A 6,877-nucleotide genomic window follows, 5' to 3' on the forward strand; every position below is an offset into this window, starting at 1 on the left:
TTTCTTCAATTCTATATCCCAGCTTTATGTCAATCTCCTTTCAACCCCATTTCAGCTGCCCAATTTGATTCTTATGGGCTAGCTCTCGGCTGTCCACAGCCGATGACTTCTGGTCAACCTTCTGATTTTCTGGCTTATTTTAAGATTTTTTATGAGCCATCATCTAATTCAGCTATTTCTTGGGCTCCTTTTGTTGATCGCCTCACTGGCCCCTCTTGGTTCCTGGCTCGATTTGAAGCCCTTCAAGGCGAGTTATCTTCATCTCGCGCTGGTGAACATTCAGATGTATGGTATTCTTATCTAGCCCCCCGGGATCTTCATGTGGGGCTTAAGTCGCGTTCAAAGTTACTACCGAGTACTGAGGTTTATTCTCCTCAGTATGTAGCGCGGCAGTTTGGGCTCATTCAGCCGATCCCAGCTCCTTCTAAATTTTTTACGGCCAACACAGCCGATCATCGTCCTCCCACCAAAAGTATATTTGAAGCTGATAAGCTTTCAGCCATGGGAAATCGTCTCAGACGCTTCTTCCAGCTAACAAGCTTTCGTCCGAACTATACAGGAGTAGCCCTTTCCGGCTACGCTACCACATGGGATCAGTTTACTAACAGCTTTTTCGATCTTTCTTTGCCTCGAGCATTCCGCAAAACCATCCATCCACTTGGTTGGTCATCTAATGCTTGTTTATAATTTTCTTCCAATATGGCTGTAATAATTTATATATATATATTTTTTTTTTTTTTATACACAGCCACTACTCCGAACAGAGATTCTTCAACCGAGATTGAGTCTCCAGCGGAAACTATTTCTGATGCTCCACCTTTTTCCTCGGTAATCTATCATTTCTTTATTCGTCTTGATCGTAATCTTTTTCTCTGCTCATCACTTTTGTTTATTTCTATTTTTAGTCAATCCCTGCTTCTCCATCGGTCCCAGTCTCCGACAAAAAACCGATTGAAGTTGTTCAAGTCACTCCTCCGCCGTCCTCAAAACGGCGCAAGTCAGTGGCCAAAAGAAAATTTCAACAAACCGAATGCACACCTTCGGCTGAAGTCACCAAAGACAGAGCCGAAGACGTTCCTTCGGCTGACGTTTCAACGCAAGAAACTATTACACCGTCTTCGGCTACTGGACAATCCCCCATCTTATCTCTTGAGCGAACCTCTGAGGACAAAGTCACTACTCCTCCCCATTTGACTCAGGGAGCTTCTTCCTCTACTCCTGATGATCCTTTATTTGCAATTCTTCATTCTTTTTTGACTTCAAGCCCTAGCTCCAATGAGGGGGATGATTCTTCGACTGTGACCATTTCATCAGATACCCAGAATAAGTTCGATGAATGTCTTAAAATATTTGGCATCGGAATTCCGAATTTAGCTCAGACTCCCGAGCAGTCTGATCGGCTATATGCCCTTTTACTCGACTTAACCGATCGATCGGATGTTTCCCCTGGTATCAAATGTTTTGTGTCGACCTTATCACTCCAACTTTCATCTTTTTTGGCTCGGCAACAATCTTTAGGTGCCGAACTTGTAACTTTAGATCAACATTTTTATCGCGTTGATCATTTCAAGAAAAATATACCTGATATAGCAGCTCCGCATACTGAGGTGCATCGAGAGGATAAAGAATTAGCTGATCAAGAATCGGCTCTGCAAAAGCGAATCTCCTCACTTAAAGAAGAATTGGCAGCAGCCGAGTCCACTCTGGCGCATACCTCCGAGCGTCGACTTCAATTAAAAGATCAATTGAGATCTAAAAAGGAGGAAGGGATAAAGCTTAAAGAAGAACTTTCCCAACTTTACAAAGTGCATCCTCTGATGAAGCGCCGAAGGAAAGCTGCCGAAACTGCCCAAGCCAATCTTATAGCCGAATGGAATCAACTTAGAGACTTATTATCTTGATTCGGCTTGTAATATTTAATCCTGATTTTGATTATTTTCCCACATGGATGGGTAATATCTCTTTAAATACTTACCGTTGATTGGTTTTTCATTTTCTGACCCATCTCTGTTTTGCAAATAATACGCATTTCCTCTTGTAACTCGACTAACCTGAAATGGTCCTTCCCAATTTGGAGACCATTTCCCATACACTCGGTCTTTTTGACCGATCGGAAAAACCAGTCGAAGTACCAAATCACCAATGGCAAATGTCTTTGATCGGACTTTCTTATTATACGCATTACGTACTCGGCTCTGGTAAGCTTGCATATTATCTAAAGCTATCAACCGAGTGTCTGTCAGTTCTTCTGTTTTGTCTTTCATTAACTGACTATATTCATCGGCCGAAAGATTTTTTTGTTTTTCTATCCTTAAAGAAGGAACTGTTATTTCGGCTGGAATTACGGCCTCATGGCCGTAGACTAATTGGAATGGTGTCATCCCTGTTGCCGTTTTTACTGAAGTTCGGCATGACCATAATACTTCGGAAAGCTTTTCGTTCCATTTTCTTGGATGCTTCCCGATATGTCGCTTCATTAGGTTGACGACTATCTTATTTGCTTCCACTTGCCCATTCGCTTGGGCATAATAAGCAGACGAATGGAGCAATCTTATCTTTCGAGATTCAATGAACCGAACGAACTGTCCTCCTGTGAACATAGTCCCTTGATCGGTTGTAACGGTCTCAGGAATCCCAAAGCGATGAATTATGTGATCTTCAATGAAATCAATAATTTCCTTTTGTGTGACCAATCGAGTGGGTTTGGCTTCCACCCACTTAGTAAAATAATCGATGGCTACTATTAGAAATTTGTGACCAGCCGATGAATTCGGCTGAATTTCTCCAATTAAATCAATGGCCCATCCTCGAAAAGGCCATGGTTTAATTATTGCGTACATCTCAGAGGCAGGAACCCTCTGAATCGGGCCATGAAATTGACATTCTTGGCAACCCTTGGCATATTCTATGCAATCTTGATGCATAGTTGGCCAATAATATCCTAGGTGCCGAATGGTCCATCTTAACTTTTTTCCTGCCATATGGGTTCCACATATTCCTTCATGTGTTTCCCCTATTACCAATAAAGCTTCTTCCGGCCCTAAACATTTCAATAAAACCTCTTCGGCTGTTCTTTTGTATAGCTGACCGTCTAATAAGCAGTAGCCGAGAGCCCTTCTTCGAATATTATAATCAACCCTTGTATTGGGATCCTCCAAATATTTAATTAATGGTTTCCTCCAGTCATCTTTTACTTCTACAGGAGCTATGATCGGCTCTCGTATATGAACCGAAGGTAGCAGTCTCTTGTGTATTATTATTGACTCTGATTTCGGTTCTCTGTATCCTGAAGCCGACTGGGCCAATTCATTTGCCCCTTCATTTTCTTGTCTGTTCAAATGTTCAAGTTCGGCTTCTCCAAAATTGCATAATAATTCTAATGTCTTTCTTAGGTAATTTTGCAAATTTGGATTTTCACATCGGTACTCTCCTTTAACCTGCTTGATCACTAACTGTGAGTCACCGATGACTTTGATTGATTTAACTCTCAATTCTTGCAATATCTCAAGGCCGATTATCAAGGCCTCATATTCGGCCTGGTTGTTGGAACAGCCGAAATCTAATTTAAATGCAAATTGACAAATATAACCCTCAGGTGATTGTATTACTATCCCTACTCCTGCAGATTCAGTTGTTTTTGAACCGTCAAAATACAATACCCAAGGTTGACAACCGATCACATTCTGTATCGGCTCCTCTATTTCTACACATGGGTGATCAGCCAAAAAATCAGCTATAGCCTGGCCTTTAATAGCTTTAGCAGGAACGTACTTAAGAGAGAACTCAGATAAAGCCAATATCCATTTCCCAATACGTCCTCGCAGCACTGGCTTGGATAACATATATTTTATCAAATCGGTCTTGCATATCACCGATACTTCAGTTGACAAAATATAATATCTCAATTTTGTGCATGCATAATATAAAGCTAAACATAATTTTTCTATAGCCGAGTACCGTTTCTCTGTATCTAGCAAACGTCGGCTTAAATAATAAATAGCTTGCTCTTCTTTCTCTTCATTTTCTTGAGCCAACAAACATCCTAAATTTTCATCTGCAGCCGATATATATAGCTTCATCGGCTGATTCGGTTTTGGAGGTACCAATACCGGAGGGTTTGATAAATATCTTTTTATACTTTCAAATGCCTCCTGCTGTTCCTCTGCCCAAACGAATTCTTCCTTATCTTTCAGCCGAAGTAATGGAGTAAACGCCCTGATTCTTCCGGCTAAATTGGATATAAACCTTCGAAGATAGTTTATCTTTCCCAACAAACTCTGCAATTCCTTTTTGCATTTGGGTGGTGGTAACTCTACTATTGCTTTTGCTTTATTTTTATCAATTTCAATTCCTTTCTTATGCACCAAAAACCCTAAGAAATTTCCTGCCGAAACCCCAAATGCGCATTTCAAAGGATTCATTTTTAGATTATATTTTCTCATTCTCTCAAAAGCGAGTTTTAAATCGATCCAATGTTCGGCTTGCGACTTGGACTTGATAACTATGTCATCAATATAGACTTCCAACATCTTGCCGATTAAATCGTGGAAAATAAAATTCATGGCTCTTTGGTAAGTAGCTCCAGCATTTTTTAAGCCGAACGGCATAACAACCCATTCAAAGGTTCCAATTGAACCGGGGCATCTAAAGGCCGTTTTAGCCACGTCTTCCTCAGCAATATAAATTTGATTATAGCCAGCATGTCCATCCATAAAGGACATAATTTCATTACCAGCAGCCGAATCTACTAACATATCGGCTATAGGCATTGAATATTCATCTTTAGGTGTAGCTAAATTTAAGTTCCTAAAGTCGATACAAACTCTGAGTTTACCATTCTTTTTACGTACTGGAACTATATTAGACACCCAATCAACATAACGGGCCGCTCTAATAAATCCGGCCTTTAAAAGATTTTCAATTTCATTTTTAATCTGAAGTACAATACTCGGCTCGAACCTACGAGCCGGTTGTTTAAAAGGCTTGAACCCGTCTTTGATAGGCAGCCGATGCTCTACAATTTCTCGGCTTAACCCTGGCATTTCTTGATAGCTCCAAGCGAAACAATCTTTGTATTCTTCCAATAGTTTCTTCAATTCTTCTTGTTGCCGAACCGACAGCTTGGAACTTATGAACGTTGGCTTGTTGTCTTCATGAGCCCCTAGGTTTACCTCTATCAACAAGTCCTGGGTCTCCAGCTTTTTCTCGTCGGCTTTAATGAGCGATTCCTCTAATCCTCTTTCCGCTGGTTGCCAATTCACCTCATATGACTCTTCGGTCTTTTTATCCGATTCCGCTTGACCTTCCTTCCCAGTTTTTTGAGGCAAGTCTTTTATGATCTTCTCGGCCTTACTGGCCGACTTCCCATGTACTAACACATCGGCTTTGACAGCCGAGTTATCCTCATAGCCGATCTTGTTGATCGGCCCATCTTGTTGAGGCTTGTGCCAAGCCTCTATCCCTGATTTTTGGGATTCCATTTTAACCATCTTGGTGGCTTTTCAACAGCCACCATAGTATTGATATCTTTAGAGAGAACTAATTGAATTCCCTCCTCTGTTACTCTCACAAAAGAAATCTGATCTGGATCAGCATCGGCCCAATTGTGGTGGCCGATGTCCTCCATGTTGACATCTATCATTTGAGGCCGTCCTTCGGCCCGGACTTCTTCTACCTTGTCTCCTATCCACTGGAATAATTTCCCGTGGAGTGTAGAGGGCACGCACTCATTCGCATGGATCCAGTCACGCCCGAGTAGTAAGTTGTAGTGGCTATCTGCATCCACCACAAAAAATGCAGTTTTTAAAGTCTTCGATCCTACCGTAAGTTCGGTGGTGAGCACTCCTCGGGCTTGTTGACCGTTTCCTGTGAAATCGGTCATGATCGAATCGGTAGGCTTCAACTCATCCTCGTCTTTGCCTAACTTCTTAAAGAAAGAAGTAGGCATCACGTTAACCATGGCACCGCCGTCCACCATCACTCGGCCTACCGGCCGACCTTCAATTAAAGCTTTTATAAAAAGAGGTCTTATAAACCTCATCTGCATGGCCGATGGTTTCTCAAAAACCACTGCATCGGCCGGTCGAACATCTTCTAATTGCAACTGGGCCACTCTAAGCCCATCTTCCTCCTCCTCTCTATATTCTTCATACTCAATAAATTTTGCTTTAAAGGATTGAGGCAGAGCATACATCATATTTACTTCAGCCGGTGATTCTTCGACTGATTTTCCTTTGATCCTTTGTTTCTTCTCCTCCGACTCTTTTGCTGTCTCGGCAGAAGAATCACTTTCCATCCGGACCTCCCTTTTTTTCGGAGGCCACCTCTCTCTTTTAATCATAGTCTCGAGGGAAGCTATTTTTTCTTCCAACTCCCTCCTGATCATTTTATCTTCTGATTCGGCCTCGATTGCGACCTCAATTGGCCGCTCTATTCTTGACTTCAACTAGGGAGTGAGTGATGAACCGCCTGCCTCATGATCATTTCTCAATGGACGAAAAGGGTGTGGCTGCTCATCAGGGCGCCTCCAAATATTGAGCCTTATCCCTTTCGCCTCCTCATAATTTTGCCTTGCTTCGGCTTGTATCCTTTGCTGCCGACGTTTCTGAGTTTTCGTTAACATCGGCCCGCGCCATCTGGCCGAGGGTTTAACTTCAACGTCGTGCCATTCATCTACCGGCACATTCGCCGGTATCTTCACCGTTCTTAGATGATTTTTCAAAATTTCTCTTCTTTCCCACGGTCTCGGCCAAGGTTGAATGCCGAGCTCATTGACTAACCTTCGACCGAGGAATTCTATGTCCCCCTCGGTCATTCCTTCAAATTCTGGTTCTGGTCTCGGCCTGGCTTGTTGTTGCCAATATGGCCGATTCCCAGG

This window comes from Ananas comosus, linkage group 4 (assembly GCF_001540865.1).
Source record: "Ananas comosus cultivar F153 linkage group 4, ASM154086v1, whole genome shotgun sequence".
NCBI lineage: Eukaryota > Viridiplantae > Streptophyta > Magnoliopsida > Poales > Bromeliaceae > Ananas > Ananas comosus.